The sequence below is a fragment of the Sinocyclocheilus anshuiensis genome, unplaced genomic scaffold, assembly GCF_001515605.1.
Source record: "Sinocyclocheilus anshuiensis isolate Anshui unplaced genomic scaffold, SAMN03320099.WGS_v1.1 scaffold2457, whole genome shotgun sequence".
In the NCBI taxonomy this organism is placed as follows: Eukaryota; Metazoa; Chordata; class Actinopteri; order Cypriniformes; family Cyprinidae; genus Sinocyclocheilus; species Sinocyclocheilus anshuiensis.
The window spans coordinates 15,681-25,208 of record NW_015548319.1 but is presented as its reverse complement, the minus strand read 5'-3'; the positions used below and the strand labels follow the sequence as shown (position 1 = coordinate 25,208).

The window sequence follows — 9,528 nt, the reverse complement described above, 5'->3', positions numbered from 1 at the left end:
TGGGGTTACCCGAGCCTGCCTGAATGCAGTGGGGAAGTTGCCTGTGAGAAGAGATGTGTTGATATGTGTGAGTGGTGGTAAAAGTGTAGGAGAGATTGCGTGGAGGAGGGGCGAGGGGATTGGATCTATAGGGCATGTTGTAGGATGGCTGGAGAGGAGAAGTTTTGATACTTCTGCCTCAATGAGGGGACAGAAGGAGAAGATGGGAGTTTTTGCAGTGGGTGTGGTTGGTTTGAAGTCCTGTGTGTGTGGGGATGAGAATTGACTTCTGATTGTTCTAGTTTTGTCTGTGAAGAATGTAGCGAAATCATCAGCTGTTATAGAAGTGGTGGAGGGGGACAGAGGAGAGAATTTAAGGTTTTGAAGATATTGTGTGTGTCTGCACTGTTGATCTTGTTGTGGAAGTATGAAGATTTGGCCGTATGGACTTCAGCAGAGAAAGATGAAAGCAAAGACTGATACATATTCAGGTCTGACGGATCTTTTGATTTGCGCCATTTTCTCTCTGCTGCCCTGAGTTTGGTTCGATGCTCACGAAGAACATCGGATAACCAGGGGTTAGAAGAGGCAGCCCGTGCTGGCCTGGAGGAGAGAGGACAAATGTCACCTAGACAAGAGGTTATAGTAGAGCATAAAGTGTCAGTTGCTGCATTCACATCCAGAGATGATAAATGAGTAGGTGAGGGAAGAGAGGAGGACACTACAGAGGAAAGATGGGAGGGGGAAAGGGAACAGAAGGTTTCGTCTAAAAGTAACCGGTATAGGGGTTGGTGGCACACAGGTAGAAAGATGTAGGTTAAATGTAATGAAGAAATGGTCAGAGATATGAAGGGGTTTTACCATAATGTTGTCTGCAACACAATTGCGTGTGTAAATTAAGTCAAGTTGGTTGCCTGATTTGTGTGTGCTTGTAGTGGTAAGAATGGAAGTCTGTAGCATAAGGCTTGTCCAGATGAATGTTGAAGTCACCAAAGACTAAAAGTGGACTGGCATCCTCCGGGAATGAGGACAGCAGCCCATCCAGCTCCTCTAGGAAGGTGGCTAGAATTTGTCCAGGAGGTCGGTAAATTACCACAACCTGGAGTTTTATAGGAATTTTTACAGTAATCGCATTAGATTAAAATGAGTTATAATTGCATAGGGGAGAGTGGGTTGAGTGAACTGGCCTACTTTCACCACTTGAGGTCTACCAGTGAGGAAATCTAGAATCCAGTTGCAGAGTGAAGAATTCAGGCCGAGGTCCGTGAGTTTAGAAGCTAACTTGATGGGGACTATAGTATTGAAAGCTGAGATAGGATGCAGGTTAGCAAGATTGCGTTGCCGTCTGCATGTGACCTTAGAGCGTTGTTGAGAGACAACCGGAATGTTTTGGAAACACATGATAGAGCTGGAAAAGAGAGGACAGGAGAGTGAGGACAGGGAAGATAAAAATAATACTTAAGTGCGTTGCCGGTTTGGTTGCTCGGTGAAGTTGCGCAGGTAAAGTCGTCCGTCGGTCTTTACACTCGTCCGTCGGTCTTTACACTCGTCCGTCGGTCTTAAGACTAGGGCTGAATGCTTCCGTGTCAGCACATAGACATCAGATAAACACACAGTCTAAAACACTAAAGTGAAAACAGCTGTGGCCGCCTTCTAATTAGCACAGCCAATAATAGCCTATAGCAGGGCAATAGCTCAAATCATTTATTCAATGAAGTATAAGCCTTTTGGGAAATCTATTTGTGGCGATAAGTTTTGATATTGGGACGAGCCGCCACAAATAACTCAATGTATGGGGAACACTGGACACTGCTATAAGTCAAATGGCCATAATCTAAGTGGTAACAAAAATAAGAGTTCACACGTGTTACACAGCCTGCTGCTCATAACTGCTAAAGCGTCTTTGGTGTTTCCATGTTTTCTACAAAACAAAACCGGGGAAAATGCTTAATGTGGCTTAACGCATTAAAACGGTGTTTTAAAAAGACCAAACTTAGCAAACACATTATTAAGGGCTGGACCAGAATATTCGAATATTCGTTTGGTGGGTTGGCATTCGATTTTCAATTTTGAGATTCAAATATTCTTTTCTTTTTTTTCCGAACACCTGGCATCCCCTGCAAAACGGTTCTCATTCATGCTTGAATATGAATCGCCCATGAGTGCCCGGCCCCCCAAATTAGGCCCCGGCCCTTGTCCGACAGCTTATCAGAATTACCGGCCCGGGCCCGACCCAAGCCTGTCTTTTTTTTCCCCTTCTCCCAAAACAGCTTATACTTCTCTTTCAGCTATTAAAATAGTTCAGTTTTGCAAGTAATGGCAAAATGATTATATTTCGTTTCGTTTCGTTTTTTTTTTTAGTTATTTAGAAAAACATTTGGAGCATTTTTCGTTCGTTAAATATACGTTTTTGTTTTTGAAAGTAACAACCATGCGGCCAGCGGCAGACAGTGAGCCTATGTTTGATCAATTTAGCCTTCTCAAATCATCATGACTTGCCTAAAATAAAATCTAGATATACTAAAACAGTTCAAGCATATAACAATGTTTAAACGTTAAACCTGCGCTGTAATAAATGTGCGCTATATCCAAGTTTGTGCGGAGAGTGGAAGCTAAAGCCCGCTTTGCAGGACATGGAGGCGCCAGCGCAATAACTTGCATTTTATTTTTCAGTGGAAACAACTTAAAATAGCCTACGCTGTCATTTTTTCTCATAAAGGTAAGAATAATACATCATTCTGAACTGTAAAGGGTATAATTGTATTTGTGTGCACTCAAAATATCAACAAAATGTTGTGCTTTTATAAAATAAAGAAAACAAACATGATGCACTTTCTGCCGTCTCGTCGTGAACAGGAGCGCTTCACAAAAATGAACCGAAACTCAGCGAATACATGCCTCACAGACAGGATAAATATATCTATAGAAAGCTTTAAATTACTACTTAACGAAATAAAACAAATCGAAAACAAAATCTCTTTCATTATATTCATAATCTGTAAAGATGCACTTCTCTCTAAAGGCGCGTCTAATGAAGAGACAGTGAGTCAGGAACGACATCTTCATCTTTGTGACACGGACTCAAAGAAAACACTAGTTTATTAGTAAATAATTCAAATATCTCCTGACTATTTCCCGCTGACACATTCATGGTAATTACTTTTGCTGGGGCTTTGCGGCAAGCTTTAGCCTACTGCATTTGAACGCAGAACTCTTCAGCTGCGATGACGGCACGCATGCTGCTGCTGCTGCAGGACACTAAACAGAGCCGCTCTTGACAGCACGGCGCGGCCATTTTTCATCACTAATTGATGGATGTCTAAAATATAAAAATTAGGAGAACAGGCCAGAGGCCCAGCCCGCGTCTGAACAATGACGTGAATATTGACCCGAAGCCCGGCCCGAGGGGCGTAAAAAAGTCGGGGCCCGGGCTGAAATGCAGGGCTCTAGTGTGCCAAATATGCGATTTGAAACTGGCCTACCACAACAGCACATCAAGTTTGAAAAATCACCTGAGTTCTGTAAGTACTAGCCTATAGTATATTGTTGGTGTAAAAAAAAACTAGCTGCTTTTATCCGCCATGTTAATCAGTATTTTTTACACATGATAAAAACGCACTTAATTTGCTTGGAAAATACTTGCGAATACGGCAGTCATAAAAAAACGTACAGTAACCCAGCCTAATAATAATTTGTCTATATTAAAAGTATTGCTCTTAACAGCCCTGTGTGTTTTGTATCACTAGTGCAGTGTCCGTTCTCGGAGCATATAAGCCCTGCCCGCGTGAGGCACGCCGCTTCCGGATCTGTAGTTTATTAAAAGTTTATTAATTCTGAACATGTCGGTCTGCAGCAACACACCCGCCACGCGTGAAGTCGACTGGATGAACGGTTCTCGACAATACAAATGCAAACAGACAGACAGACACACAGAGATTCCTGCCTTTATTAGAGAGAAGAATATGTTCAGCCCCCTCCCTCCGAATATTCGGTGTTGATTACTACTTCGAAGCTTCGAAGCTCAAAAACTGGTATTCGGACCAGCCCTAACATTATTAATAAAGTATACTATTTACAGACAAGCAGATGAGCCCAGAATAAGAACACAACGTGTTTAATTACGCGTTAAGCGTTTTCCTTGTAACGGTTTTCAATGGCAGAAAAACGCTTAACGCGTAATTAAACACGTTAAATGTAACGTGGCTTAATGCATTAAAACAGTGTTTTTAAAAGACCAAACTCAGTGAACACATCGGTTTGATGCATCGGTTTAAAAAGTGTGCATCGGCTACAAGTTGCAATTTATTATTATTATTATTATTATTAACATATTTGCATCGGTAGTTGCAGCGCTGCTTCAAGACGAATGAACGAACGAACAAACAAACACTTCTAATATGAATGAATGTGTTGATTATGTACAATGCCTGCACGTCATTGGTCAAACTACTTTTCGATCATTACCTTCAGCAAGTATAAAAACAGGAAAACAAAGCAAAATATAGAAATCCTGGCCAGGACGTGTCCCGTAAAAATGGCACGAATGGCCACCCTAGCTATAATACGCCTTGGTAGTTTTGATTTGAAGTTTCATGTGGATATATAAATAGCTGCACATTGTTAAAACTAATTGCGTTATTGATATATTTGTAAGACTGTCAACTCTATAAAACAAGGACACAGTGGAAAGCGAATATCCAACCAACATCGAACCTAAAACTAACTTTACTGTGCTTTACATGGTTAAAATCAAGTATAGATACTGATAAAAGCTTCATATTGAGCCACATGGGACATTTCAAATCTATACATACTTATGAAGAGATAAAATAGACACTGCAAACATTAACATTGTATTTTTTAAGATTTTATCATCACTGTCAGTTTCTGCACATATAAAACTATAACATGTTAATAATGTAACTATTTTATTGCTCTGAATGTATTTATTAGAAAATCAAATAATATTTGGTTATTCTGTGCTCTACTGTAGTTATTTACTTGTAGTTGTCAATGAAGATAGGTGTCAAAATTTCTGTGTTCATGCTTTAATTCTTACTATTATTTATGTTGGGAAGAATTGACATTATATTATTTTCTATATTTCTAGACAGATATATTCTTGTATGTTAATAAAAAGGCAGAATAAAAAAAATATGGATAGAAATGTTAACAATAGAAAGACAGAAAAAAGAAATGCATAGAATGTGTGAATTTCCACATATGTGTCCCTGCAGCACGAAAGCAGTCTTAAGTCGCTCAACAATACATTGTATTGGTCAAAATGATCCATTTCTCTTTTGTTCTTAGCAATTCATATTACTAATCAAACATTAAGTTTTGATATATTTACGGTAGGAAATTTACAAAATATCTTCATGGAATAGTTACATCTCGGCCAAATATTGTCCTATCCTAACAAACCATACATCAACGGAAAGCTCATTTATTCAGCTTTCAGATGATGTATGAATCTCAATTTCACAAAATTGACCCTTATGACTGGTTTTGTGGTCCAGGGTCACATATGTGAGTGCAGTGTAACTGAATGAGCATTTTAAACTGATGTGCTCTTTGTGTCGACACTGTTACTTTTAATATAGTAATATAATGATTTACAAAGAGAGCACAACACTTTGTATTTTTAAGGCTCTGGACTCTTTAAAGATAGAATTTGGAGGACATCTGCTTTACTTATATTAATGCTTAAATGTGTAAATTCGTTAGAAATAAGTAAACTGATTTATTGTTTATTTTGGCAAATCTGCTTCTTCCACACAGAAATTAATGTTCAGTGAAGCTCCTCACAACAATCACACATTCAGCAATTCAGCAGTATATGCTGGAATATCTCCATCAGTTCACAAGTGAAGACGAGCATCAAATCATCAGGAAGAAATCTGCAAAGACTGAGTTTATTAAAGAAGGACAGAGAGAAGATGAGAGATCCAGAACCCTGCAGAATCAAACACACTGAAGATACTGAAGAACAAACAGGTTGGTGTTTATTCTTCTTCATTAATAATGCTGACGGATATAACGTTATAACGTGGAAATATCTGCACTGCAGTAATATAGCTAAATAATCGGTGTTGCCAAGTCCGCGGTTTTCCCGTTGAACTGGGCTACTTTAACACTGTTGCCGCAGGTTGCTTTTCATGTCCGCGGGTTGAAGCGACCCCAATAACGTGATATTTAACCCCTGGAATGCGAATTTTACTGGAGGATCCCCAGCGAAAAACGTGTATTTTACCGCCCGGAATGCGAATCTTACCGGGGATCCCCCCTCGAAATGCGATTGGGCTAGTTTAGAGTAGCAATTGGGCTAGTTTTGATGCGAAAACCTGGCAACCCTGTAAATAATCAAATAATAAGGGACACTTTCTGTAAACTGGGTACTTTTTTTTGCAACAAATTGAATTGTTAGATAATTGTGTTGTTGATCAAACACATTTACAAGTTCTTCCTACAGAAACATGGGATATGTGCCTATAATGTTTTAAAAATCATAATTTGAAGATCAATGTACCTCATTCATGGATAGTTTCAGGGACATATACAGTATATATATATAATGTACTAGATGTATTTATAAAACTGCATCAAAATGACAACAATTTTGTATAGCAGTTGTCTAATTTCTGCTGTTACATCAGGGTTTGATTTTATGTCTTTTAACTTTGTTATGAGTTACTGACAAATGTACCATTTATACTTTTATTTCAGAGTTGACTGAAGAAAGTGAGGAGAATGAAGAATTGAGTGAAGTTGAGGAGAAAAATCACTTCAAAACTGGAAAAAATCCTTTGAGTTGCTCTGAAACTCAGAAAGTTTTAAAGAAAAGAAGAGCCAAGAAATCTTTCTCCTGCACTCAGTGTGGAAAGAGTTTGACATGCAAACGTCATCTTGAGCTTCACATGAGAGTTCACACTGGAGAGAAACCTTATAAGTGTTCACACTGTGACAAGAGATTCAGTCTGTCATCACATCTGAAAACACACGAGAGGATCCACACTGGAGAGAAACCGCACAAATGTGATCAGTGCGGGAAGAGTTTTGCACGAAAAGGAGACTTTACGGGGCATATGAGAGTTCATACTGGAGAGAAACCATACAAGTGTTCACACTGTGATAAGAGATTCAGTCAGTCAGGAGACCTGAAAACACATGACAGGATTCACACTGGAGAGAAACCTTACCAGTGTTCACACTGTGACAAGAGATTCAGTCAGTCAACAAATCTGAAAACACATGAGAGGATTCACACTGGAGAGAAACTGTTCAAGTGTTCACACTGTGACAAGAGATTCAGTCAGTCAACAAATCTGAAAACACATGAGAGGATTCACACTGGAGAGAAACTGTTCAAGTGTTCACACTGTGACAAGAGATTCAGTCGGTCAGGAGACCTGAAAACACACGAGAGGATTCACACTGGAGAGAAACCTTACACATGTGATCAGTGCGGGAAGAGTTTCACACGAAAAATAAACTTTACGGGGCATATGAGCATCCACACTGGAGAGAAACCGTTCACTTGTGATCAGTGCGGGAAGAGTTTCTCACGATCATCAAACCTTAAGCATCACATGAACATCCACACTAGAGAGAAGCGGCATGCATGTGATCAATGCGGGAAAATTTTTTTGACAGCTTCAGACCTGAAGCAGCATCTGAATGTTCATGCAAAGGAGAAGCCACATTCATGTCATTTGTGTGGAAAGAGTTTTTCACGTCTACACCATTTGAAAGAACATCAGAAAACACATACTGGTGTGAGAGAGTACATGTGCTTTGAGTGTGAGAAGACTTTTACTACAGCGAGCTGTTTGAAACTGCATGAGAGGATTCACACTGGAGAAAAACCTTATAATTGTCCACACTGTGACAAGAGATTCAGTCGGTCAACAAATCTGAAAAGACATGAGATGATCCACACTGGAGAGAAACCGTACAAGTGTTCACACTGTGACAAGAGATTCAGTCAGTCAGGAGACCTGAAAACACATGAGAGGATCCACACTGGAGAGAAACCTTATAAGTGTTCATACTGTGAGAAGAGATTCATTCAGTCAGGAGCTCTGAAAACACACGAGAGGATTCACACTGGAGTGAAACCGTACAAGTGTTCACACTGTGACAAGAGATTCAGTCATTCAGGAGCCCTGAAAACACACGAGAGGATTCACACTGGAGTGAAACCGTACAAGTGTTTACACTGTGACAAGAGATTCAGTCACTCAGGAGCCCTGAAAACACATGAGAGGACCCACACTGGAGAGAAACTGTTCAAGTGTTCACACTGTGACAAGAGATTCAGTCAGTCAGGAGACCTGAAAACACATGAGAGGATTCACACTGGAGAGAAACCTTACAAGTGTTCACACTGTGACAAGAGATTCAGTCAGTCAGGAGACCTGAAAACACATGAGAGGATTCACACTGGAGAGAAACCTTACAAGTGTTCACACTGTGACAAGAGATTCAGTCAGTCAGGAGACCTGAAAACACATGAGAGGATTCACACTGGAGAGAAACCTTACAAGTGTTCACACTGTGACAAGAGATTCAGTCAGTCAGGAGCTCTGAAAACACATGAGATGATTCACACTGGAGAGAAACCGTAACACTGCACTGCATGTGGGAAGCGTTTCAATCAATCTTCTGCTCTACACAGTCATACGAAAAACAATCACAGTAAGTAGATCATCTTCAGATCTGATGCTGCCTCCTCAGCAAATGTGACACAATAATGCATCAAGCAGTAAAATATCATCTGGATAAATCTGTCATAACAAGTGACATGACAAAGAAACATTATCTAAAGTTTTCAGTGAATAAAGTTCATCTTCATCTTCAAAACCAGCAGATTCAACTCTTATAATGCATATGTGTCACTTGTAGTGTGCTTACTCTTTCATGAAGGAAAGCAGAAGTTTTTACAAACTGTTCTTGTTCAGGGAGCTGAAGAAGAGACTGTAACACTTTTAAGAGAGACTGAGATTTTTTTATTTATTCTGTTCTTCATTGTGTAAGGCCTCTGCGGAACAAACCCACCAAAAAGCTGCAGAATAAACACATTCCCAAAACCGGATCTAAAGATTCCCCCACACAGCCATCACGAGATCGTAAAACTGACAACACCCTCATTGTCTGGATTAGTTTCCTCTCAACATGATAGTAGCTAATCCAATCAAGGGAAAAGATAACTCCTTTGTCTCGATGAACTGAAGACTCATTTAAGCAACATACGGGTTAAGTGCTACCTCGTGGACACTATGCATAAATCCATAGTAGAAGTCCGAAAACAGGAAAAGGCAAATTTACGTGACACTCTCCAGGCCTGCAAACACCCAAGATCCATACAGCGTGACTCCTCGTGACCCCCGAGGGCAGGGGTCTGCAACCTTCAACAACAAAAGAGCCATTTCAGACCCTTTCCCACCGGATAAAACTCTTGCACTTTAGGGCTGTGCGATTCATTTTATTTTCAATTATGAGTTTGACTTTCAAGGATTATGAAACCAAGATATATACAATTATTAATCC

The 9,528-nt window shown here is 39.9% G+C and overlaps 1 pseudogene; it reads left to right on the top strand.

The window, feature by feature from the left end:
• The first annotated feature begins 5,918 nt into the window (after positions 1 to 5,918).
• On the top strand, positions 5,919 to 8,728 carry LOC107656467 (zinc finger protein 271-like; annotated as a pseudogene).
• The last annotated feature ends 800 nt before the right edge of the window (positions 8,729 to 9,528 follow it).